This window comes from Ammospiza nelsoni, chromosome 1, assembly GCF_027579445.1.
Source record: "Ammospiza nelsoni isolate bAmmNel1 chromosome 1, bAmmNel1.pri, whole genome shotgun sequence".
Taxonomy (NCBI): Eukaryota; Metazoa; Chordata; class Aves; order Passeriformes; family Passerellidae; genus Ammospiza; species Ammospiza nelsoni.
In genome coordinates, this window is record NC_080633.1 from 44,511,779 (window position 1) to 44,536,967 (window position 25,189).

The 25,189-nt window shown below is 39.4% G+C and overlaps 1 protein-coding gene across 3 annotated transcripts in view; it reads left to right on the forward strand.

Annotated features, from left to right (window-relative positions):
* The window catches only part of TMEM108 (transmembrane protein 108), a 172,942-nt gene that overhangs the window by 53,815 nt on the left and 93,938 nt on the right, over positions 1–25,189 (forward strand). Inside the window, exon 1 of one of the 3 annotated variants that reach the window (XM_059482722.1) lies at positions 25,068–25,152. The exons of the other annotated variants lie outside the window; for them this stretch is intronic. The gene's annotated coding sequence lies outside the window, so the exon portion shown is untranslated. Of the gene's footprint in view, positions 1–25,067; positions 25,153–25,189 lie in introns of those variants that run through there. 3 annotated transcript variants of the gene reach the window in all.

The window sequence follows — 25,189 nt, forward strand, 5'->3', positions numbered from 1 at the left end:
TAATCAAATGTCAAACTCACTGTCCAAATTCCTAAATTAAACATGAATTGTTTGGAAGCTTCTCCAAACTGCTGTTTGTTGCATCAGTCCCACAGTCACTTTTATTGGTTGCAGAAGCAACTATTTTGTACCAAGGTAATTTGGCCCTTACTACAGGAGTCAGAATAGCTGCCTTGAGACATACTGAGCCCATTTTCTGTAAGAACTTGTGATTTTTAATAACCTCATCGAAGTCATTTTCGCGGAGGCTGAGCAGGAGTGGAATAAAAACCCACAAAAGGAAGGATAATTCCCATTCTCATTAAGGCATTCCCTTTGTCTCTGTATCATGATGTATGTCTGCTTAATGACTGTCATCTCCCCCATCCTCCCGAGGGTATTCATGTTTGTCTGCTTTTATAAGAAATGAGTCATGGAGTTTGGGCATCTCTGTCACATAAAAGCATCTGCAAAGATCTGAGTGTAAACACTAGGGTTTTGTTCTGCTGGTTAAAACTGCTCTGCAAACACTGTGCTGACTAAAGTTGCTTGAAATATCTTTGTGAAAAGGGGAAAGACCAGACTTGGAATGTAAATAAATATATGAATATTTGTTAACAGATGAGGCTCTGGAGCAACTTTTTAACTTGCTACTGGAGTTTTTGGTGTAGTGTTGTACATGTCTGATTGCTACAACTCTGCAGCCTGGTTCCTTGTTAACAGCAGGGCTTGTGTGAGCTGAGTGTTGCTGAAAAGCCTGTCCCACTTGTGCGTGTGAACGGCTCACAGCAGAAATACGGGTCCATCTGCTTTTTATCGACTTCCTTCCACACTGGCACTTTGTAAAGGATGGGCTGTGAGACAGCAGCTATTCTAGATTAGAGTACACATGCCAAGTGTCTCCTCACATTGTCCTTCTGAAGAGTTGAAGGATTCGGAGCAAGAGCTTTGCAGGAGCCTGTTACTGCATAAATGCATGTGCTATCAGAACAGTTTTCAGAACAGTATGGTTTCTGATTTTTTGTAAATCCAGAACAAATGATACAGTGTCATTTCATATTTTTCTTAAGCTAATTAAAAGCATAATTTAGTCCTTAATGCAGAGTATCAGAAATAAAATGGTTATTAAGTTAATGGTCACTTAAAATAGTGATGTTACACTCAGTCCAGGAGGGCTTACTGAAAGATGCTCTGCTGCTCCTCCTTTCTCAGGATCACAAACAATGCAAACACCCTTGTTCCAAAAATAGACTTGATCAATACCACTTGTATTTAGATTTTTATTCTAATCATGATTGTATTTCAACTTTTCTTAATAAAACCAGCTACCTGTAGTTCACTAATTCTGTTCTTGGTGTTACTGGCAGAAAGGCAGTTACAAATGTGTTCTGTTAATGCAGAATGGATTTTCAATATGCACCTAAATTTCAGCCTGAGAATACTGAGACTTGTGTCCCATATCTGTTCAGGGATTGTCAGTGGTACCAAAAAACTTGCATTCTGGTCAGTGTAAGAAGAGGTGAATCTTCCCTGCAATGCTCCAGAGAGATACTGGGGATGTTTTGTTGAGGCAGTGGTAGCATTTGGTATTGATGGGACCCTTTACCTTGCCAGATCCATTGGAGCAAGATGTGAAAATTGAAAACTTAAAACTTCTTAGCCTAGACCAGTAAAAGTGTTTGTGTGTGTAAGATCTGACTTCCCTCAGTTCAGCTGGGTTGTTGAATATTTTCAGAAGCCAGCAAACAGCTGCTGCTTACCTATTCCTCACTCTGTAATTTTTGACCTGTTAACTTTAATTTTGTTTCAGCCTTGTTTTTACCCCAGTGTTCCTCAGACTTGTCACTAGTGCCTGCAGTATATGGAGCAGGAAAGGAAAAACAGGAGGGAGAAAAGCACAGGAAGGAATCTGGCAGTGTGGTCAAAGCCAGATGGTATAAGAGAATGTTTGGGGAAAGATATCTGGCTTCTGAGAATATTTTCTACCCTTGTTATTTAATTTTTTTTAAATGACATAAGAGTCTGTGGTTAATATTGCTTTGTCACCAATGTGTAACAGCTAAAATGTGTTCTTCCTAGTCTGCAGAAAGCTGTGTCCCAACTAAAGTGTGAAGCAACATGTCAGAAAAGCAAAGTGACATTCCGAGTCCTGAGCAAGACTTTTCTTTTTTTGCTAAAGGGTAAATAAATCTGAAAAATGGGGAAAGCTGTTTTGGTTTCATTTATCTTGCTTCAATGCAAGACTGGTAAAGGGCAATATGAGTGTGCTGTGAAGTGGACGTACAGAATGGGTAATTTAATTTTCTTGCTGTTGTAATCTGCTGGGCATTTTTCCAAAACAAGAGTAGGGAGTAACTGGTATATTTCATTACAACTGCCCAGATGACTAAGAGGAGATTAAGCCTTTAATTACAAGATGGAGCATCCTGAGCCAGCATTACAGCTTGTGACTGAGGCCACAGTCAATCCTAGAAAAATCTAGAGGGTCTCAAATAGATGACCTGTATGTACCTGCTAAAGACTTAATGTCTTGCCTATTTACATATTTATTTTATTGAAATTATACAAATGTATGTATAAGAGGATTAATATTTTCCATGAATTGGAAATATTCTCATGTGTCTGGCCTCCTAGCCATGTGGCACTGAAGAAAACTGACAGCCAGTTCTTTTCTTCTGTGTTTTCATATCAGCAACATAATTTTTAAAAGGTGCTACTCTGTGTGGATAGAACCTTTAAACATCATATTTAAATGCCTTGTCTCCTTTTTGACTTTTCCCTTCATATTACCAAGGCTGGTTGCTGTCAGCAGTGGTGAATGGTTAACATTCTTGCTGATTTTACTTGCCATCACACTGTCAAGTTAGGAGATGGCCTGCAATACTCATGTAAAAGCGGCAGAGAGAAGATTTTTGGTATTTTTCCCCTTGTAAAATCAGTAAAAAGCCAAATGGAGAGATCTCAAGTACCAAGAAGGGCTGTCTTTTGACAGTATTTCATTAAACCAACCTGTAAGAAGGAGCTGATTTCTCTTTTACACAGAACATTTATATGGAATAATGATCTATCATTTGAATATTTTGTTTTTTAGGGAGCTCCTTCAACTACATTTGTCTGTAATGGGAGTTGGAAGGGCTCAGCTTATTGCAGGAAAAGAACCTGAAAATTATGCCTTTATGCACAAGACTTAGGTGATTAAATGTCACTGTCATATTTTCTGAAAAATCTCTTTGCACAGGATTCTTCTCCTGGGAAGCTGAGAAGCCTCGGAGAAAAAGGAAAACAATAATTATCTGTTTTGCTTCTCCTGTGTTTTGCTGCTTTGGAATGTGGTTTGGACATTGTTTACCAACGGGTGCTTGTTTCATTGGTTTCATGTGAGTTGTTTTTACTTATTGACCAATCACCGTCAAGCTGTGTAGGGACTCTGGAAGGAGTCACGAGTTTTCCTTATTATCTTTTAGTCTTCTGTCTGTATCCTTTCTCTATTCTTTAGTATAGTTTTGGTATAGTACTCTTTATATAATATAATATCATAAAATTATAAATTAGCCTTCTAAGAACATGGACTCAGATTCCTTCATTCCTCCTCTGTCTGGGGAGCCCCAAAAATACCACAATTATATTTGAGACCTCTTCAGTAAATTATGATGGAATAGTAGCTGGAGCAGAGTGAAAAAATTTATAGTGCTTGTTCATGTGCCCAGGTTGAAGATATGGCATGGAAAGCTGTATTGTGCAGTGTTAGATGGTCTGCCAGAGAGGAGCATTCCCTGACAGAATGCTCGGGTATTGCAGGCAGGATCTGGCTGTGAAGTCATTCTCTCTCAGCTGCACAAAAGTTGCAGGATGTGGGTGGTTTTGTTACTCTGATTCCTTAAGTCCTGGAGCAGCGCACAACTTTAATAAAGCTCTGTGGATGTTTCTGTTCTCTGGCGCTGGGAGCAGGATGCATTAAAGGGGCAGTTGAAAACAGCCATCAAGTTGGACCTTTTTCAACATACAATGAGTCTGCTTTCCTCACAATGTGTCTGACTCTGGTTGGCATGATGTGTCCTCTTGACAGTGGTCTCTAAGAAGAAAGCAACAGTGCAGTTTTTTTAGACATTACAGTGTGTTTGTCTGAGACAAGGCAAGAACTAAGTGTTGCAGGCACATCAGCTGTAGTTGAATGACTGAATTATGGTGACCATCAGGAAAGACCTAAAGAGGAGTGCCGAATTCAGCTTTAATGCGATTACTGTGAAAAATGGTGTCCTATGAGCATGCAGTTTTTGATGCTACTCAGAAATCCTTTGGATGACAGAAAGTCTTATGGAGAAGCTGTAATTTTGCATGGGATAAGTGCACTTTCTCTCTTTAAATATAGCATATGTGGGCAGTGGCCTAGTGAGTTGATAGTCTTCAGAATCTCAGTTCAGGCAACACTGCTGTTACATCAGTGGGATTTTTCTGCAACTTAATTGTCACTTAATAAGAGGAGAGAATATTTTCAGAAGTGAAAATATCCCTGCTAGCTTCTTTGGAAAGGAGTTTTACCTTTGAAAGCTTTGAAGTTAACATGAGAGGAGTCAGTAAACTAGCAAGCATTTCGATACGTAAAGGTCAAGGATAACTGTTAGATAGAGTGGCTGGCAGAGAAAATCCAGGCATTTAGCAGTGGATTCATGCCACAGTGAGTTGTGATCAGGCAGTTAAATAGCAGGGTTATTTGCATCATCCATGTGGCTCCGCTGTGCTATTAACCATTCCTCCTGGTGTCCTCTGCAACAGTGTTTTTGAAAGTTTGTATTTAATTGCATAGATATCCTGAGGCCCAGACTTCTTGTTCTTGTGTTAGTGGCTTTAGCAAGGATATCAAGAGCTGCAGGATAGGGCATATTGCTTTAGCGAAAGAAATTCAAAGACTACATTAAAGTAGCTCTTTCCCTTATTTGTTCTTATGTATTCTGCTTTTCATCCTTTGAACATGACAGGAATTTATTTTCTTTTCCCCCATGGTAGAGTGCATTGTGAGCTGTATATGTCCCTCAGCTATGACTGAAAAATAAAGGAGGGAAACAGCTGCAGCTATTCCGTAGCCAGCGGCAGCAATCACTGCATGCTGGGTCGCCTGCTTGGCAGGCTCTACAGCTCTCTGCTCAATAGCCAGTACAATTACCTCAGTTTATTTATGGTTGGGGGGGGACATCAAGAGTAAATTTGGGGAAAATTTCCATTTTCATGGTATACCTGGAAGCCTCAGTCATTGCACAAACTCAGCAACCTTACCTCTGTTGAGGCAGAAGTTGAAAACCCATCCATTCTAACCCAGCTACAAACATCTTTCTTGGGTCTGCTTCTGTTGTGACTGCACATCTGTGTTTTCAGTGATCAGCCCCATTGAAAAAGAAGGTAGACAGTGGAGGATCTGCAATAGGTTTTGTTTAGAGAATCCCTCCTGTTGTCTGCACTTCTTATGCTTTCATTCACAGCAGTCCTGGTGCTTGAGAACTGGACTGGCTTAAGATAAACCTAAACCAGAAGCTGCAGCTCTGTTTGCAAATTTCTCTTATTCAATCCATGGGACACTAAAGCAAAGCTAATCCCAAGTAAGTCACTCTGAAACATATAGGATGTCGTTCTGGATCTTTAGCAATATTGTCATAAAAAACTACTCCGGTTGGGCTACACTACTTGCTTAATAGATGTAGCCTGGAACTACTGAGCTCTGTAGCGCAAGTCATTCCATGGAGTTCAGCTCAAGCCTTCACGCATCTCTACTCCCAAGTAGGAGAGACTCCACATTCAAAATGTCTCTTGATGGAGGGGTGATGGTGATTTTCTCATGAGTACTCACAGCATGGCAGGGTGAGATGGCTTCAGCTACCAGCAGATTCCCAGCTGCCCAGGGAGGAATGCCTCCTTTATCCTACAATAACCCTGGTCCTTTGAAGATGGATGGTCTGTATGAACTCCGCTTTCATTCAACTTCCTCAGTGCTGTAATGAAATGCCACCACTGGATGTGTTGAGGAATAGAAGAACAATTGTGATGCCTTCATTTTACAAGATGCTAATTGAAAGCTGCTGAATACAGCACAGGATACAAATACTTCCTGTGTAGCAATGTTTATTATTATTACTGTCTGGATGAAACAGGACAGTTTATTGTAGTTATATAGTTGTTAAATGATCAACAGAACACAATTGTATGGAGGCTGTGGAAGTTCAGAGGATGCCCCACAGCAGCTGAACAAAAGAGTGGCATTGCAGCTTATTCCCACTGTGTGGGCTGGGTAGTAACCAGCCCAGTTCACTCTTGCCAGGAGCACTGGGTGGGCCTGTTTCTTTCATGCTGTACCAGAAAACTGTCTGTGGTAGCCAAACAATGCCAGTGTTTTCAGTATTACATTACCATAATTGAAAATACTACTGAATTGCTAGAAAACTGCCAAATCAAATGTTCCAAATAGCCGTGGTGCCATTTGTCTGACAGATAATGTTTGATTTTCTGAAGAACCATGCAGCATGCAGAATTAGGCGAGAGAAAATACACTGCATGGTTATTAATTCTTTAATACTTGAAACTACTTAGCAAAGAACATGTAGATCAAAGCCTTTGCATGAGGAGATTGAGCTTCTGAGACAGGAGATAGCAGGAGCAGTCTGGAGGATAAAAAAAAGAACTGATTACATTTCCATTAGTTTTAAAATCTGCTTTGTGTTCAGTTTAGACATTTTCATGGCTCTTGAATTCCAGGTTAAATGTAACCTGTTAAGCCCTTGATCCATTTTCTCAAATTGACAGGCACTAGCTTTCCATTTCCAATAAATATGCTTGGAATTTTAGTAGCCATCCTTCAGGAAAAAAGCTGAGATGCTTGTTGATTTCTGATTGTCTCCTTAGATTATAAAAGAAAGAGGTGGGTTGTAATAATCCATTCTTTATTGAAATCGCCCCCAGAAGACATATTTCAGACAGGTCAGATTTTCATGACCTCAGTTGCTATTGCTCATAGAATGGAAAAAGGAGGGATAATCCTTTCTTTCTTGTTGTGATGTGCATTTAATGATCTGATTCATATTTAAAGCCCAAGCCTACCATAAGTACGTTCCCTATTGATTTCATTGGAAACAGAAATAGTTTTTTATACCCAAAAATCCTGTAAATCCAAAATCTGACCCTCCTGAAGTCAATGACAATTATACCAGAAATCTTCTAAGTGGCAAAATTTGACCTCAAGCTCCTCTGGATATATATTGGAGCTTTGGAGAAATGATTTGGAGCACAACTCCAGTTCAGTTACATGAAAAAGAAAATAAAACATTTAGGGTCATTTTGATCTATTGCTAGCTTTTTAGCATTTAATGTACTCAGTAATTTGATAGTATCAAACCTTCTAAGATTCTATGCTAGTGTATATTGCAGTTTAGTGTTACTGAAAAGGATCAGTTAAGCAAAATACTGATTATCATTGAAAACTCATCATATTTCATTAGAAGGAATTGCATTTCTCCTTGTATAAGTTGTTGAAGAACCTGAATTTCATCTCAGGAATCTCTAAATCAGTTGAAGCAAATAAAAACCCCTACAAATCTTGTATTAGTAAGGAATAAGTTGATAGACTGCATTCTTTATATTTCCCTGACATATAATTGTGTTTATTTCTGTAATTAGCACAAGTGTGAAAAATAGCACAGATTAAGGCAGCAAGCTGTCCAGTTTACAGAGCTGTGACTTTGAGTCACTGGGAGGGCAGTGCTGAGCCCTGGCTTAGTTAAATACACAAGCCAAGGAGTAAATCATCAGAACACAAAAGTAGGCTTTAGGAGATGTTAATGCTACTTATGTTAATAACCCTTCATGTGATACAAGTATATAAATGGTTCTTTCACCATTGCTGTTTTTACCCTTTTGGTACTAACTGGTGAAGCTTCAATTAAGAAAATGTCACCAAAAGGTTAAGTTCTTGGTGGAATGTTTTCAGATCTTTAAATAAAAAATACTTTTGTATCTTCCTTCTTCTCTCCTTTCCATCCCTTTCCTGACCCCTTTTTAATGAGTATAAATACTGGGGAGGATTTCCAGGATGTTTAGGAGTCACTTTGGCCTCACTGACCTCAGTAGACATATGTTTATTTTGAACAAACATCTGATATTCTATTTTACTGTGTCTTTTCTTCCAAAGAGATGCCTGAATCTTTTCTTCTTGGTTGGTTTGGTTTTGTTAAATGTTAAATGCAATAATGCATTTAGCATTGCTAGATATCAACTGGCTGTTTTAAAACAGTGGGAGTAAATAAATATTGACAGAAAGCATAACATGCTGTAACAAATATAACTCTATCTTCTACTGCTAATTAAAAGTTGAAAGTCAGATTTTTACATGTAATTTGTGTGTGAATAGAGCAAGTCTTTGTAATTAAGGGTGTCAAAAGAGGAGACTTCTAACAGCTGTCTTTTAATTTATAAGGTGATTTGTTTGTTAAATGGTTCATGGCTGCCACAATTTTGGGTGTACCTGAGTGTGGGCACCCACCATGCTGCTCTGTGTGTTTTAGCTGTGTTCCTCTGCCCTGGAGGCACCATCACCCCAGAGACTGTTGTGTCAGGGATGAAGAACTGCAGGGTATGTAAAATATACAACAGCACACAGCAGCTTGGCTCTTGGTGTGCGTCACAGCCCCCTGAGCACACCTGAGGCGTGGTGTGAAGCACCTTGGAAAGGCTCCATTATTTTTACAAACCCAAGTTTACTTATGGTCTCAGTTCATTGGTACTGAAGTATTGAACTCTTTTATGAACAGGCAAATGTGTAAAATTCAAAATGAAGGGGTTTATGTGCAGTAGGCTGGATTGCACCTTGAGGAACCTTGTGAGTCAGAGCAGAAAGAAAATCTTCTGGCTGGTAGTGGCAGATGTATTGAACTTTTCATAGGTGTGATTTATGCTTCTCTCTGCTCTCCAGTCATTTTTGTTGGGCTGAGGGTGAGAGAAAACAATTTATCCTATGCCTTTAAAAAACAAATCAAAGTTAAAACCTGCTAAATTTTCTTTCCTCTTTTCTTCTTTTTTGACCTTGAATTCAGTATAATGGTAGCATGTTAACAGCAGCAGAGACAGCATTGAAAACAGAGAGAAAATTCTCAGGTCGTGCCACTAGCTAGAACAGATGAAGCACTACTTAACAGGGCCTGGCTGTGTTCTCTTGGATTTTTGTTCATGTTTTGTTCATTTTTGTCCATACTTTGTTAGCGTAGCATTATGGTTTGCATGCATTTACTTCATGGCAGAACATTTTGTCTGTGCATATGAAGTGTTGTGCAGTCATTACTCCTGTTGGCACTGAGCTTGGACCCCTTAGATATGAATTACAGCAAGCCTCGATGTTCAAAATGCAATCTATTTTGTCAGAAAATACTTTTGCACTGAAAGTGTTGTTTTACTAAAATAAACACCCAGTTCACCTAATCTCTGTTTGTCAAGTCCAATGTAAGACAAAGAATGTCCCTCACCAGGGTATGCAATTCCCTCCTGGTATAGACACTCATGTGAGAAGCTGAGCTATGGATTCAAGTCCCTGGCTGAATCAGACAAAGCAACAATTTGAGCTTGTATTTTTCTAGATACTAGATGAGATTTTGTTTAGGGCTTTTGATTTTGTGTCCTTTTTTTTTTTTTTTTTCTTTTTTGCCCACTACAATTTTAAGTGTAAATTCCTTACCCCAGTGTAGAACAGAAAAATATTTAAAGTGTTTCCGATTTTCTTAACATAAAAAAAAATCCTGCCCTTTATGATAAATTGCAAGGAACCCTTTATTTAAGTGATGTGTCATTCAGGAGGAAAATAATGGATTCTGTAGTATGTGCTGGTCTGCAACCCCATCTCACTGGCAAGCCCTGAAAAGTGAGAAACAAAGTCTCTAAACACTCCCTACTGCCACAAGAGAGCTTTTGCATTAGCACAGAGGTTTTGGAAGCTGCTATATCCACCTTTTTGGAAAGATGAAGGGATGTGGGAACAGAAGCTGCTCTGTGCATTGTCTCCATTTGTGGGGAGTGAAGTTTGAAGTTTGGGACAGAGGGTTGTTCTTTTGTTGTCTGGAGGACAAGAACATAGGTTCCTCTTGGCCACTGTGGAGCTCTTGAATGGGTGGGAAAGGCACTTGGGGCTTCGGTAGAACTCTTATTGTCTTCTGTTAGAGACAAAAGAAAGCCTTTGTTTTGTCCTCCTCCATCTTTCTCTCCATCCCCCACATAAGAGCTGTGAAAATCTCCCCTTAGAAATACTCTTCAGATACATGTCTGTATGTTCAGGCACACACAGACTCACATGTGAGGGCATGTGGGTATTCCTTGGATTGTCCTGGGGATGTGCAGGTGGTCAGCAGGTAGAGAGCCCTAGCACACAGCAAATGACCCCATTAATTTTCCCCTGTTAGTCCAAACAATGCCAGCCCTGGGAGTTATTTCTGGAATGTGTTAGAGCAGAGCCATGTTCAGCAGACTGGCTTTGTTGCTAAGGAATAGCAGCAACCACAGGGAAAAAAAACAAGCTGATTTCTAAGCTTTTAGAAACAATGTCTGGAGGGATTTCCCTCTGGACTTAAAGAACATTAATCTTTCTGTCTCTTGTCAGAATTACAGTGTATTCGTGTTCAGGTATCATAGCTTGGCTGGAGCCTTGTTTGTAAACACAGACAAATGTCTCTTCTCTGAGTATTAGGGGTCTTTTTATTTCAGAAAAGCAATTTGGCCTCTTCAAATAAATTCTTTACATCTTGTGATTTCAGCCCTTGGGAATAGCTCTGGCTTGACAACCTCAGGTGCACGGGGCTTTTGTTTTGCTAAACAAAGCTTTTCCTTAAAAAAGGGAGAAAGATATTGTTTTTTCTGAGGTGTGATGAGCAGATCTGCACCTACTCCACAGAGGAGGAGACGTAAGCAGTATGGCAGCAGTGTAGAGTTCTTCACACCTGTGTCTGTCCATGTGGGCAGAGAAATTCTGTGGCACTCTTAATAACTCAGTAAAATTGATCTCAGTGGTGGTTGTAGAGGAGAACATGAGTTTGTCTGCTGTTGCTGATGAATGGTAATATCTGTTTAGTTGGACAAATGAGTGCACTTCGGTGATAAAGCCCATTTTCTGTAGCTGCTGTAGGTGGTCTGTGGTCATTCTACATGAACTCTTAACTGCAGGTTTCTTAACTGCTGTTCAGTAAATCGAACTGGAGATTGCATCTTTCTTGAAAGAGCAGCAAGAAATAAACATGCAAGTAAATAAGAAAATTGTGAGGGAGAAAAGTAAATCTGTGTATGTATCCCATCAATTGTAAGTATCACCTCTACACTGATATCTGGCTTAAAGCATCTACATGAGCCAGGTACAATTTACTCCTGTAATAGAAGGGGGACAGGTCCTTTTTCATGTGTGCTCATGGCTAATGGTCAGAAAACTAGGATAAGTATGATATTAATACATAAATAGAGTCATAAATATGAATTTTTACTCAGCATAGCTCCCTGTTTACCCTTCAGATATGTGCTACAAAATTAATTCTGTTTCACTAAAGAATGAAATAATAGGAAGCTTGGTCAAGAAACTGTTTCCTGCTTCAAGAGATAAATTCTCTGTAGCTAAAACATTTTTTGTACCACCAAAATTAAAAAGCTGAATGTAGATTGTGTAAGTTTGATTTTTTTGAGTTTTACTGTTAAATAAATCCATAAAGATGATTAAAAACTGGCTTCCTCTCGACCCTTTCATTTGTAAGGAAACAAACGTGCCAGTCTCAGCAAACAGATGTCCACATCATAACAGTCATCATCACAGTTGGCTTGAAACCTTGGTCTGTCTCATAAATGCATCCAAGGACTGAAGAGATGAGGAGTTTTACACCTCTTGGTCTCTCTAGGTCAGGCCTGAGAGAATAGCAAAGGAGAGTAAAGAAACCTGCTTTGTTACTTGGATATTGTATTGCAGGGGTTTTGAAATCCCTTGGTTCCTGTTGCTGTCCTCTTTGGATATCTTGTTATTAAAAGAGAGTTATAACCAAAAATATGTAGACAATGTTGTTGTGTGATTGTTACTTTATTCACACCATGATGAATCTGGGAGGAGAATGCATTAAGGATTTAATGCAAAAGGACTGGGAGAAGGAATTCCCCAGTCCTGGCACAAGCACTTGGATCACTGTGAAGAAGGGAACTTATCAGAACAGGGAATTGATCTGAATGCTGTGGGGCAATTTTGGGGACCTGTGTGCAAATTCTTTTACTGATTCCTATAAGAGTGTAAGTCAGACTCATTGGATATGCCTGGGATCTGGCTGTACGTTTTTCAGATTCAAAGATTGCATGGAAAATGGAATTTCCTGAATCCTGTTTTTTTGTCCTTTCTCTGCATAACAACAACTCTTAAGACCCAAGAGTAAATTTGCAGACAAAATAAGGTGTTTAGACCATTACTTTACTGAGGAACAACTTCAGATTTGCTGTGGGTGCTATAGCTTATCAGCCACCAGCACATGCAAGACGTAAGAGCAGGATGCTCTGGGGGTGCCTTTGTTCCTGAGTGGCTTTGTGGATTTACAAAAGCCTGAGATGCCTGCCAGTCAGTGTTGGTAAGTAGTGTCTCATGCAGGATGAGTGGGGAGATTGTGAAACGCTGGAGTCCCACTTCACAGATTATGGTGCTGTTTGGTGCCTGTGCAAAGAACAAAGAGGCTGCATCTCAAAGTGCTTTCAATAGTCTCAAATTGGGTTTTTTGGGGAAAGGAGTGGCTGATTTTAGACTATTACATTGTAGGGTAAGGTTTTGTAATCCCAAACTACCACAAACTGCTGTCTCTAGTTTTTATGAGGGGTTCATGGCACCACAAGTGAAGTCTGCTGTGGCACTGGGATGGGATGGATCTTTCCTTACAGTCCTAAAAGTACTGCGAGTCTGACCTGTATGGGGATTCTTGTTGTGCATGGCGTGTTTGTCTTCTGCTTCTTGTGTTGTGACCTCTCTTGTGTGTAGGAGGGTGGGGGTTGGGAGAGGTGTCTGGAAAATATCTGTCTTTCAAAAGGACTGCATCTTGCCTGCCTATACAGGAATGATAATGCTGAATTTCTGACATCGTCAATTTCCATGGCAACGAAAAATAATCTCATAAATGTGGGATTATTGCTTTAGGATCAAAGGGGGGAGAACCTGGGCTGTGAAAGAGAAAGTACACCCCTTTATTTAAATATCTTAGCAGAAGAAGGAGTAAGAAAACAACTCTTGAGATTTGAGCATACTTTGCTTTCACTTCTTGATCACCTAAAAACCCAAGCCTTAAATATTAAGCAAATAAAAGCAAGAATGTTCATCTCTCTTACACTATTATCTTGTCAGCAATGTTCATTGCTTCGGAGTGCTCAGCAGATGATAAAATAATTGCTGTGGAGCTAAAAGAAATCCTTTCCTTCTTTCAAAGTATATCTAAAAGAAATCCTTTCCTTCTTTCAGCAGTGCCCTCACAGCCACTGGCTGGAAGGTTAGACCCCAAAAAAGAGCATGATACTGTCCACATTGTGGTAGGTGACTCATCCCAAACAACTCTTAATGGGGACTCCAGTGGGAATATTTCTTCTGAGCAGGCTGGTTGGATGGCAGCAAAAACATTCCTGGGCTTGCTGAAGAATTCTAGATGGAGTCCACTGCAGTTTTTACCATGAGAGGATCGCTGCAAGCATCTCAGTGTCCTCTGCTTCTTTTCATCACAAGTCATTTTGAAGCTGTTTGTCTCTCACATACCTACTTACACATTGAGAAGTTACAGAGGAAATTTAGGTTTATAGGAAGGGGTTCATCAGCTGCCATTTTTCCTAATAGAAAAGCTGCAATTTAACATTAACCTAGCAATTAAGCAAAAATTTACGCTAACATGCTGCTTTCTTGCATAAAAATCCCTCTCAGCAGCTCTGAAAATTATCTACGAGAAAGGTAATAGAATAATTCCCAGCATCTTTGATTTGGAAAAGCCATTTTCTGGCATGATTGATATTTCCTTTGTGTTAGCATGGGAGGCCCTAGAAAGAGGAGTAATCTTTGTAATGGGTGTACTCCATGCTGGTGCCTGGGGTCCATGATACATTTGTCAGGCTTTAATTAAAGCTCTGGAGTTGAATTTCCACAGTAATTAACTTTTATTTTCAGTTATACTATGTCTCTCATTTTTGACACTGACACTTTCCTGTTAGAGATAGGGGCAGCAACTGGCACAAAAAAGAAAGAATGTGGAAATGAGGAATAATTTAGGAAATGGCATTGTATTTGCCATGACTTCTGACAGTAGACAAAATCACATTTTCCTAAAAAGCTGTTTTGTTGTTAGCTACTTAATATGTTTTTTCTTCTCCATAAACACAAATCCTCTTACCTTGGTTACTCTTCCTTATGCAAGGTCCAGTAGTAAAAAAGCAAGTTTTATTCAGTGGTATCACATATTGCTGTTACAACAGGTCTTTCCTGTTATGTCTTGCAGAAATATTTTGTTATCTTTTGGCAAATCTTGACTTTTAAGCATGAATGTGTGCTAGGGAGGCTATTCAACCATTATTTCTGGTATTTCTGCAACTTTCAGTTCCGTTCTGAGTTGGATTTTTAAGAGTAAATACTACAATTCTATTGTAGTTTGTATTGTATTGTCTACATTCTATTGTTGAGTCCACATTCTGTTGTCGGTGGTGGGTTTGGATTGCAGGAATCTCTCTCTCATTGAACATGCACCCTGCTTTTATTAGTAGAAGTTAGGTACTTGTATCTTTCTATTCCACTTTTAAATCATGTCATTTTCACATGTTTCACATACTGTGAAGTACTGCTTAGTAGGAGCACAAATAGTGAAATGACAGTCATTGTCATTTGGCTTGGCCCTAACAAAACAGCCTTTCCACGAGCAGAGAAATTCCAGAAGCAGACCTGGAATCCAGTCCCCTTCTGTCTGAACTGCTGAATCAATTACCCTATGTCAGACACACTGAGCTTCATTTTAAAAATTAAGGGTTCTTGGTTTGTTTTTACACTACTGTAGTCTAAAATCTCTGCTATTTATTGACTGTCTTCTGATTTCCACTTTGCATGTGTTCCCAGCTGGCTGTCACCATGTCCTCACGTGTGCCAGTCTGTGTGTTCCTGTGCTCCTAGATGGGAGAGTGAAAGCCTCTTTGCAGGATGCTGTAATCGAGTCAAGAACTCTCAGAAAATATTAATTTCCCAGGTGTCTGAATGTTGTCTTGTCTCACCCTCAAGAGTGAGGGTGAGACAAGACAACATTTTTTCCAGAGAGGAGGTGGCTGCTTTCTAGCTTTACTTTTCTCAGGCCTGTTGGTGTAGCTTTGGAATTTGTTTTCTGTAATTTGCAGCAGCTTCGTCTTTGCTAAATACTTGAAAGGTATGCCTTGTTTCTAAACTGCAGGTCTGGTCTTGCTGCTATAGCTTTGAAACTGGTGATGGAATTGGCTCTCAAAATGCAATACTATCAGTAAAGAAACAGCTAAGAATAGTATTGCTTCTGAAATAAAGCACTAGAGATAATTAAGCAGAGCAATGCAGTAAATCAGTGTGGCACTTAAGGGCATGGCAAAGGCCATGAAAAAGAAAGGTAATAAATTGTATGGTGAGAGATGCTAATTGATCATTGTTTGCAATTTCAAGCTGTGTCTCCAGATTTCATTTTAATATTTCTTGTGGACTGAAAAGCAAGTGCAGAGCTGAACTGATTGTGATCAGATAGAAGAATGGAAGCTGCAGAGACACATGGGCTGTTCAGGCACCAAATTCCTGTGGAGTAATTCTGACTGGCAATATGTTTCCAAATGTTTTGCCTATCTGTTTTATAATGTGCTGGCTCTACTCACCCCACTTGTCTTACAAAACTGTTCCATAACAGAGTGTATCTGAGTGCTGTGAAATCCTGTATGATATTTTCTCTATACTTTCTTTTTTTAATTTGTCTTGATTTTTCCTTGTTTCCACCATCTCTATACTTTATGTGTCCATACATTGTTTATCCACTGTCTGTTAAAACTGTTGTTTGTAGATAATTTTACCAGCTCTTTGATCAGCTTTATCCCTGAATGTACTTCGGTGCTACCATCTCTTTGGCAGTGCTGTGTCAAAGACTGAGGGGCATTATTTTACATTCAGTTGTTCTAGAGATGTCATGGGGAGGAATCTCATCCATGTGTTCCACTGCAATACCCACTTGGAAGAGAAACTTGGGGTTTGTTTGATTTCTGACCCTGCTCAAGTTCCCAGATCTGATTTTGCACTAACCTGAGGTTAGTGACCCATCCTATTTTAATACAGAACCTTGTCCCAACTTTATTAGAAATAGGCTTATGTAAATGGCTTACAGAAGGTTCCCAAAGATGGGCCTTGCCTCAAATCTGCCATTAAACAGAATAATATTTCTTCCAGACACCTGGAGAAGATATCTGGAGTCTTGCAAAGCAAGAATTAATGGGCAGGGATCCTGCATTGGTAGAGAGGAATAGCCACTGATGAGGTCACAACTGTATAAACCATATTTGCACCATTGCTGGGAAACTTGTGTGTGATATATTGTGTTTTATATCATTAATAATGATCTTTTTTGTTATAAGTACATTTCCAAAGTTTCCTTCTTCATCAGCAGAACATTTCATGCCATGAATTTATAATTCACTTCTTCCAGGATCTATCTATTTTGCACATAGAACTATTACTTCATGTTTTACAGAGAAATCTCTTACCCAGGAGTAGGATTTCCTGCCTATTCATTGTCCTTTGATGGAGTTTTGCAGACCAGTCTGAGTTCACTTTGATCTTGACTTCCCCAGTGAATGGGAAGCCCTGTAGGTACCTTAGCTGTGCTTGATCCAGTAAGCTCTCTCAGGGGGCTGGATTTATTCCCTAGAGCATAGTGCCACACTGTGTGGTTCTTGCCTTCAGCCAGCTCACATTGTCAGTAAAATATGTCTGTGCTTATCTGCAAAAGGCTGTGTAGCTGTAACACTGATGTGTGGGGTGAAGGTGTCTTGCAGCTCTTGGCTCCTTGGGGAGGTACTTCTTTGTATGTAGATGGTATCTAGGAGCAACAGTTTCTGCCATTCCCAAACCTTTAGGATGCTTGAAACTCTGCCCTTCATGTGGAGAAACAGACTGAATGTGCATTCAGGATGCTTTTATGGCATATATTAAAGGTGAAAGCACACTGTGACATTGACTAGAATCATTCCATCACACAGGGAGGCTTTCAGGGCACCTGCTAATCATTTGCAGCATCTGTGGTCTTTCTTGACTCTTGCCGTAGCCAAAATGTTCTCAACACAAGAATTAGCTCAGCGGTTTTGCATCCCTGTGCTTAATATCTCTGATAAAATGAGCATACACAAATCTCAGGCTGTTAATGTTGATACATAGATGTCTCAGTCAAGAAATAGAGAGAGGAAATAACTATCTGAGCTTTAAATCTACGTGTGTCATTTTATTCTTTCACCTAAAGTGTAAATTAATAGGCTGCCGTCAATCTGCGCATTTTAGGCCTGCTATAGCTGTTTTGTCTCGAAGAAATAGTTTGGTGTTCATGGCCAGAGAGAGAGACAAATAAACTCATCCTTCCATTTAGTGGAGATTTCAGAACATTCTCATTACATAAAGGAGACTTAGGTTTTGTGTCTTAGTTATACAAAATGGAAAAACAGATCTAGGAGGGCAGGGAAGGAAGCCTTATGTTAGAGTACTCAGCAGAATGATGGTTTAAGTACTTATCTAGGCTGTGGATAACTAGCTTAACCATCACACTGGAAGGAGCCTTATTTTTCTGAGAAAAGAGTTGAAAGGCCACTTTTCCATCCAAGAAGAGTGGTCAAATATCTGAAATCTCAATAAAAGAAAGAAAAATTGAGGTGTGAAAAATATCTAACTCATCTCACTGAACAACACTTTCAGTTGTACACACCATCAGAAAGTGTCAACATCATATGTCACTCTTCAGCTTAATATTTCTACAGTTGACAAATCAAAGGTTGGGGCAACACTGCATCAACTCTGCTATCACTGTAGTATTCTATTGCTATCTGCAGTATTCTGAGGCAGTCAAAAAACAAGCTAAAATTTTAACTCCTGTGTAGCAATGGTTCTCCAAAACCATTCACCAGTAGGTGAAATTGGAGTAAGAAATCACATTACTCCTTGAATTTGCAGTTTGTGACTAGTGCAGTGTCACCATCATATTTTCTGAAAAATCTCTTTGCCCAGGATTCTTCTTCTAGGAAGCTGAGAAGCCTCAGAGGAAAATGAAAACAATAATTATCTGTTTTGCTTCTCCTGTGCTTTGCTGCTTTGGAATGTGTTTTGGACTGTGTTTACCAACAGGTGATTGTTCATTGGTTTCTGCTGTGAATTATTTTGAAATATTGGCCAATCAGGGGCCAAGCTGCGTCAGACTCTGAAGAAAGAGTCATGAGTTTTTATTAGTATCTTTTAGCCTTCTGTCTGTATCCTTTCTGTATTCTTTAGTATAGTTTAGTATAGTATTCTTTAATATAGTCTAGATCATAAAATAATAAATTAGCCTCCTAAGAACATGGAATCAGATGTATCATTCCTCCCTTCATTGAGGATCCCTGAAAATACCAGACTGTAGTTCCAAAGTGTAAATACAAGGAACTTCCACGTATGTTAAATTCACATACATGAATTGTCCTCCTACTCTCATCTGTAGTGTTGTTTGCATGGCCAGCCTGCATTCAGAGCAGATGTCAGTAAAAGCATCACAAACCCTAGGTAAGATAAATCTGAATATCTGGGTCTCATCTGCATTCATAGCACAATGGGAAAGACTTGACAGAGTGATGAAGATTTAAGAAATGGAAGCTTGCACAATTCAGGTGCTGTGTGCTAAGTTACTTAGGCATTCTAACATAAAGATATGTCCTGGTTTTTTTTCCTGAGTCTGTGATAAGGAGGATTATTCAAAGCTGCAGTTGATTCATAGATAATGCAGACGTAGTATATTTCCCCTGGAATCCAGAGAGAACTGGTACATACAGATAAGTTATTAGAGAATAATGGCACAAGATTTTCTTTCCAAGTGAATAATCAAGCATCTACATTGCCCTCAAAATGTCTAATATTGACTTTTCCCCAAAAAAGAACATCAGATTCAGTGGACCACTGCCTTTGTGACTATGCCTGGTTTATAGATCCAGGATCACTATGACAAATCCCACTGTTCTTTGGTGTGAGATGCACTGTTTTTCCAAGAAAACATTAAATGGTTTATATAAAGTCAATCTCACTCCCAGCCTTAACAAACTACTCCAGAACTGCTCTTTGTTTGCATTGTTCCATGTGCATTTAGCCTTCTGGTAAATAGCAAGTGAAAGTTTTGTTCTGCTGTGTTCCAGCATGCTCAGTTGTACTCCTACCTGGTGGGAACAGATGTATCTACTTCTCCTTCTTCAGAAATGCCTTGCAGGGCTTTGAGACTTGAAATGGCCTATTATCTACCAAATAACAGATGTCTTCACAGATTAGCCTCTTGGAGTAAAAACACAGGCACACCACACAAAAGATGATGATTAGCTAGTTGAATAGCAATAGACAAACTCCAATGCAGATGTACAGGAAACAAGGAAAGGATCAGGCAGTTATATTTCTATTTTTCTGAGTTCATTATATGCATTCTTTTTTACAATGACATCTTAATGTTAAAGCTGCTATTATGCAGCTTTCTGTTTCAAAGCTTCTAACTTATGATTTTTTCAAATTAAAATAATGTATTAATATTTCTCCCAATTACATGCTAATAAAAGACTTAATTCAGTTTGCATACAATTAATGCATTTATTGCAAAAGTATTCCATATGTTATTTTACTTGATTTCTTTAAATATATTTCAGTTAAGGATTTGCATTCATCTCTTTCAATATGAAGGAGATTAAAGAATGCTTCAGGTAAATCCTTCAAATCATAATACACCTCTCTGTATATGGTCCAGCAGAAGCCAGAAAGTTTGCTCACAGAATTTGGAGTGAAGCATATGAAGAATTAGACACATTTATCTACAGGACTTCCCCTTGATGGTTTAACTGTCGCCTTGCAAAGACTTGAGTGCTTGCTGATTTGATGGGTCAGAGTCTTCCTGAATGCAGAAAAATATAGACAAGGACTCTATTAACCTTGAGTCTGGTAAAGGTTGCCTGATGCCTATTTTAGTCTGTAATTTTTTAAATTTCAGTGAAAATAATTTAGTCTCTTAGAGAAAAAGAAATTAACAAAACGGGGGGACATAATCATGTTTGATCACATTACAGTACCTTGTATTATTATGTGGAATTTCCATATCACAGATCAGGAAGTTGAAATCTATTGGGGAGAGAGGACCATGCAGGACAAAGACTAAGATTTCTCGAGTGGAAGTCAAGGTTAGAGCTTTACTCATATTAGTGGAAAACTGCCACATTAGATTGCCTTCTGGTCTGAAAAATCCTTATCCATGTATGTTTCTTCAAATTTTGCAGTTCAGCTGTGCTAGGATTTGGTCAGTAGGGAGCATGCTTCAGATGAGGGAGATACAAAGGTTGTGGCTATGGCCTAAATGACTTGGGTATTGAAATTATTAAGAAAGGACAGGGCTGGGATATGGTCCCCATGGAGGGGAAGCTAGGAAAGGGACAAAGAGATTATTAATATGCGGAGATAACATCGTGAGGCAAAGAGAGAAGGCACAGAAGGGTGCTGAGGAGGAGAGGATGGGATGTTAAGAAAGGATGAAACCAATACACAGGAGAAAGAGGTGGGCAGGATTCTGGTGGCAGGGACCAGACTAGCAGTAAGGCAAGGTCAGGTTGTCAGCTCAAGGGTTAAAGTCTGAGCTCAGAACAGAAAAGGCTCCAGTTCTCTGGAGGATTGTTTTTATTTTAATTTTTTTAAATTTATGATTTTCTCTTTGTGTTTTTAAACTGTGTAAGTTACACCTAAAAGCCCTTTTAAGGGTCAAAGCAAAGCTCTCTGAAATATGGAGAGATTTCAGTCAACACTGCTCAGATGAATCAATATTTTATTTTATCATAGTAGTTCATTATGTCACCTCTTCTTCCTGTAACTGTACATCATTCAAAGCCAGCTTTGAAGCCAGAGTTATTAATTTCCTGGGGAGCACTTCTGTGGCTCTCATTATTGGAGCATCCGAGCACTTTAAAAACATTAATGAATTTATCTGCACAATGTGCCGATAAGGTGAAATGACATTATGCACCGGGGAAAATTATGCACAGAATCATAATGTCAACAAAGGACATTTAATTTAGATGCCCAACTTGAGATGTTCATGCCCTGACTTTCAAGAAACAGCATTGGATTGTCCTCTCTTTGTTTTGGAGTTGGCTTCTGCTGAGTCCATCACCGTTGGAATTGCTCCATGCTTCCACAGTTCAGAGCGCAGGTGTTCCGTGCTCTGCTCTAAGCAAACAAAGATGCAATTAATGACTGCCTGCATGAAGTTTGGGTTTTGTGACTCCCTTGGCATTAGGCACTGAGGCAGAGACAGAATCCAGTTCCCCAAGCCAGCTTTCCACTGCCCTAGGCACAACCATGGTGGTTTTCCAAGCCCTTACCTCAGTCTTGTTGGACTGCCCAGTGCCATCCGTGCTGAGGCAGAGATGCAGCAAACAGAAGTTCCTTCTTGTTGTGACCTTGACTTGCTGAATGTGTGCAGTCAGCCCTTGCTCTTTCACCGAGTGAGGCTGGATATTAGACTAAAAATCAAGGTATGTGAGTGTATTATTTGCATTGTCACAGTGTGTACAGACCATAACCAGGGCAGATTTCTTGCACTGCCAGGATAGTTGCACCAAAAGAGCTCTCATTCCTTCATATTGATTCATGTCTCCTGTAACTGTTGTGACAATCTTAGCATACAGGGGCAGGGGCTCCTGAAGCAGAGAGAAGCTGCAATTTTATTTGAAAATGATCCTTCATTGTGTCCCTGGGTGGCCTCAAATTGTGTGAGCTGATTTGGGGATAAGGTGGAAACCATGTCACACAATACACCTATAGCTGGACATCTCCCGTTTTTGTCCTTGCAATGTTGAACTCATGGCTCAGAAGTGCATTGCACCCAAAAGAAACAGCATGTTCTCCCCAACTTTTTACAGCCTGTAGAAGCAAAGCCATGGTGCAATCAAGCAGGACTTGGAAGAGGTTGTCTCTGTTTCACTGAAAAATTTTTCTTTAGTAGGAAAAGAGAAGGATAGAAAGGGAGAGAGAAGGTTTTAAAGATGAACAAATAGAAGATAGTCTCTATTAGCTTTCACAATGAGAAGAGTGTCTCACTGAAGTCTGTACCTGCAAAAATCCTGCTATAACAATCCGATCTCCCTCACATCCTCTCCTGTTCTGTTCAAGACCACTCTTCCCCATTTTCCTTCTTCAGTTCATTTTCATATTGAATCCAGTTGTGGTTGGACAGAGTCACTGGAATTACTCTGGATTTGCAGTCAGCAGCTCAGAAAATGGCTTAGCCCATCTCAGTTGTAGTGTAGCAGAAAGTATCTGACACACCTGAAATGGTCATCACATTTTAGCTCTAGTCAGCTATTTAGGCACATGTTTATTTATTGAATCCACCTATCAGTCCTTCACCTAAGCAGTCCTATTCTTTCCCTGTCTAGGCTCTTCCTTACACCTGTCAGGAAAAAAAAGAGCAACCTTCTTCAAATTGTGGCATTTGCTTGCACTGCTTTATGAATCTTGAGCCAGGTGCTGAATCTATACTGAAATCTCCTCTCAGGGTCAGTGGGCCTCACCTGAGGGAGAACTTCACCTGAGGAAGAACTTCACAGTCCCAGGCAGTAAATAGGGTTTTCACTAACCTATTAGAATAAGCTGTGCATCTGAGCATAATCTTAGTTGACAGGATAATGTGGTTTTAGATGCTGGTGTTTTGAGATTTCCCTTTTTTGTTCATATGCTTTTCCTTCTGGCTTGCTTGCACCTCTGTACATGCCAGTGAACCTTTTGAAGGAGGGAAGATGAGCTGTTTAGCCAGTAGCAGTTTTGCTGGCTGCACAAACTGAAAAGGAAGAAAATAAGACACACAGTGATCTGCATGCTAAATCCTCTCTAAAGCTTCAGACCTGTCATGTAGAGCTAAATCTCTGTCAGTGCCAGGTTAGCATCTTGCCCAGTCATCTTACCCTACCTCTCCTTCTTTTGCCTTCAGTCCCCCTCTCCAAAGCCCTAAGTTGTAGACATCACGTTGACACAGACTAGGGCATTATTATTATTCAGAGTTGCATAAAAAGTGAATTTACATTGAGTAAAACCAATAAGCCATGCTGCTCTGACATTTAATTTTCTTGGAAATTCTTCCTATTGAATCAGACAGCACTACATGCATTTTCAAATGAAATTCAGTGTTTGCACTACAGTAACCTTGTAGGCAGAAGAATGAATAATTTGGAAATTACCAAGAGCCTATTTCCTGCCACCTTCCTTCAAACCTAAATTTTTATGTGGCTATATTTCTATGTGATCCCATGTGATTTTTTAAAATTTTTATTTCCACCCACTGTCTCAAAATGGTGTGCAAAATAGTCTTCTATTAAAAAAGGATTGCTATTAATGTGTGGATCACTGGTTGGTAGTCTCCTATTTTTTCTGTGGCCATTTCTTCCTCTGACATCAAACTCTGGGAAAGTTGAGGATAAAAAAATGGTGTCCCTTGAACTAGACATGGGTATGATAAACTCTGAGATGAAATGTCAAGCCTAAGCAGGTGTACTGTTCTACTTTCCAGTGTGTGTTGATCAGCCGCCAAAGCAGTGCAGTCATATTTCAGAGATCACTTTATCTCCCTTCTCTCCTTACCATATTGAATGTCTGATTATAAAGGAGGTAGTAAATGGCTCTGTTAAAAAGAGGTTTAACCAGAGACGTAGGTCAAGACATTGTCTTACTTTCTGTGTCAAATGATTATGCATTTATGCATCCATCCATCCAGATCTGCCAAAAATGTTCCTATTCTTAGAGCTGAAGTTGTTATAATTTCATAGAAGAAGCTGGTTCAGACAGACTTTGTCTTTGAAGTGATAGACTTCATTTCAAGATGAATATGTGCTCTAAAATAGCTGAGCAAAGGAAAGCAGCAAACACTTCAGTTGGGATTGCCCCTGAACTAACATCCTGTCATGGGGGCAAGAGGATCTTGCAAAGCACACAGAAGGTCTCAGAAATGCTCAAACTTTCACATCTGTTTACCATACTGATATTTTTACTAAAAATATTTATATAAACCATGTTGGATTTTCTTGGGATTTATGGTCTGTTAAAAAAGCTAGCGATATAGGTTAGTATTAAATACATTAATGCACCATTGAGACTGAATGGTTAAGAACTGAAAAGCTGGTAATGCTTTCCTACCATGCTTTTTTCAATTATAATAAAATGTTTCTTTCAATCTTAGGTACTTGTGTATGTCTATTATAACCTGTCATTGTGAAATTAGATCCTTATGCTGTACTCACACATTATGATTAGAGCTGGTTCAAAACATTCAATCCAAAACTGACATGGAAATAATCTTGAACATGTATTTTGATAGGAAACTTAATATGATTTTCTTTTCACTGAAAAGAAAAAGGAGATATGTTGTACAGTTTTATTAATTTTTTTTCCTTTCTTCTTTTTTCTTTTTTTTTGTTACCTTTTGTCACTGAGATGCATGCTAGTATAAACAGAGAAGGAATGACAAACAGAAAACATAGCTATCATCTATACATGTATCCACAAACAAATATATATATGCAATTCAAAATTACAATAACAAATGCATTACATTTATTTAATTTTTTTGATAACTGAAATGGTTATGTTTTCCTTAACTGTGGGATCTTGTTTGGTACAATAGGATGGGCCACAACCAAAATATACAGGCAGGGCACTCTGACCTGACTCAAAGTTCTTGTGTTTCACCCATCTTCAGTTCTCAGAAAGGCTGGGTCTGTGGGCTGGCCTCAGCATCTGATGGAGCCAGAAGAGCTCTACGCTGCCATCCTTCACTGGTGATTCTTTCTCTGTGCTTTGTAGATGTAAACCAGCCTGGGGAGCTGAGAGGCAAGGCAGAGTGAACGGGTCTTGGACTCAGGTCTGCTGTGCTTATTTTCCAGCAGGTCAGTTGAAGTTCCCCTAGAGATGCTCCCAAACTTA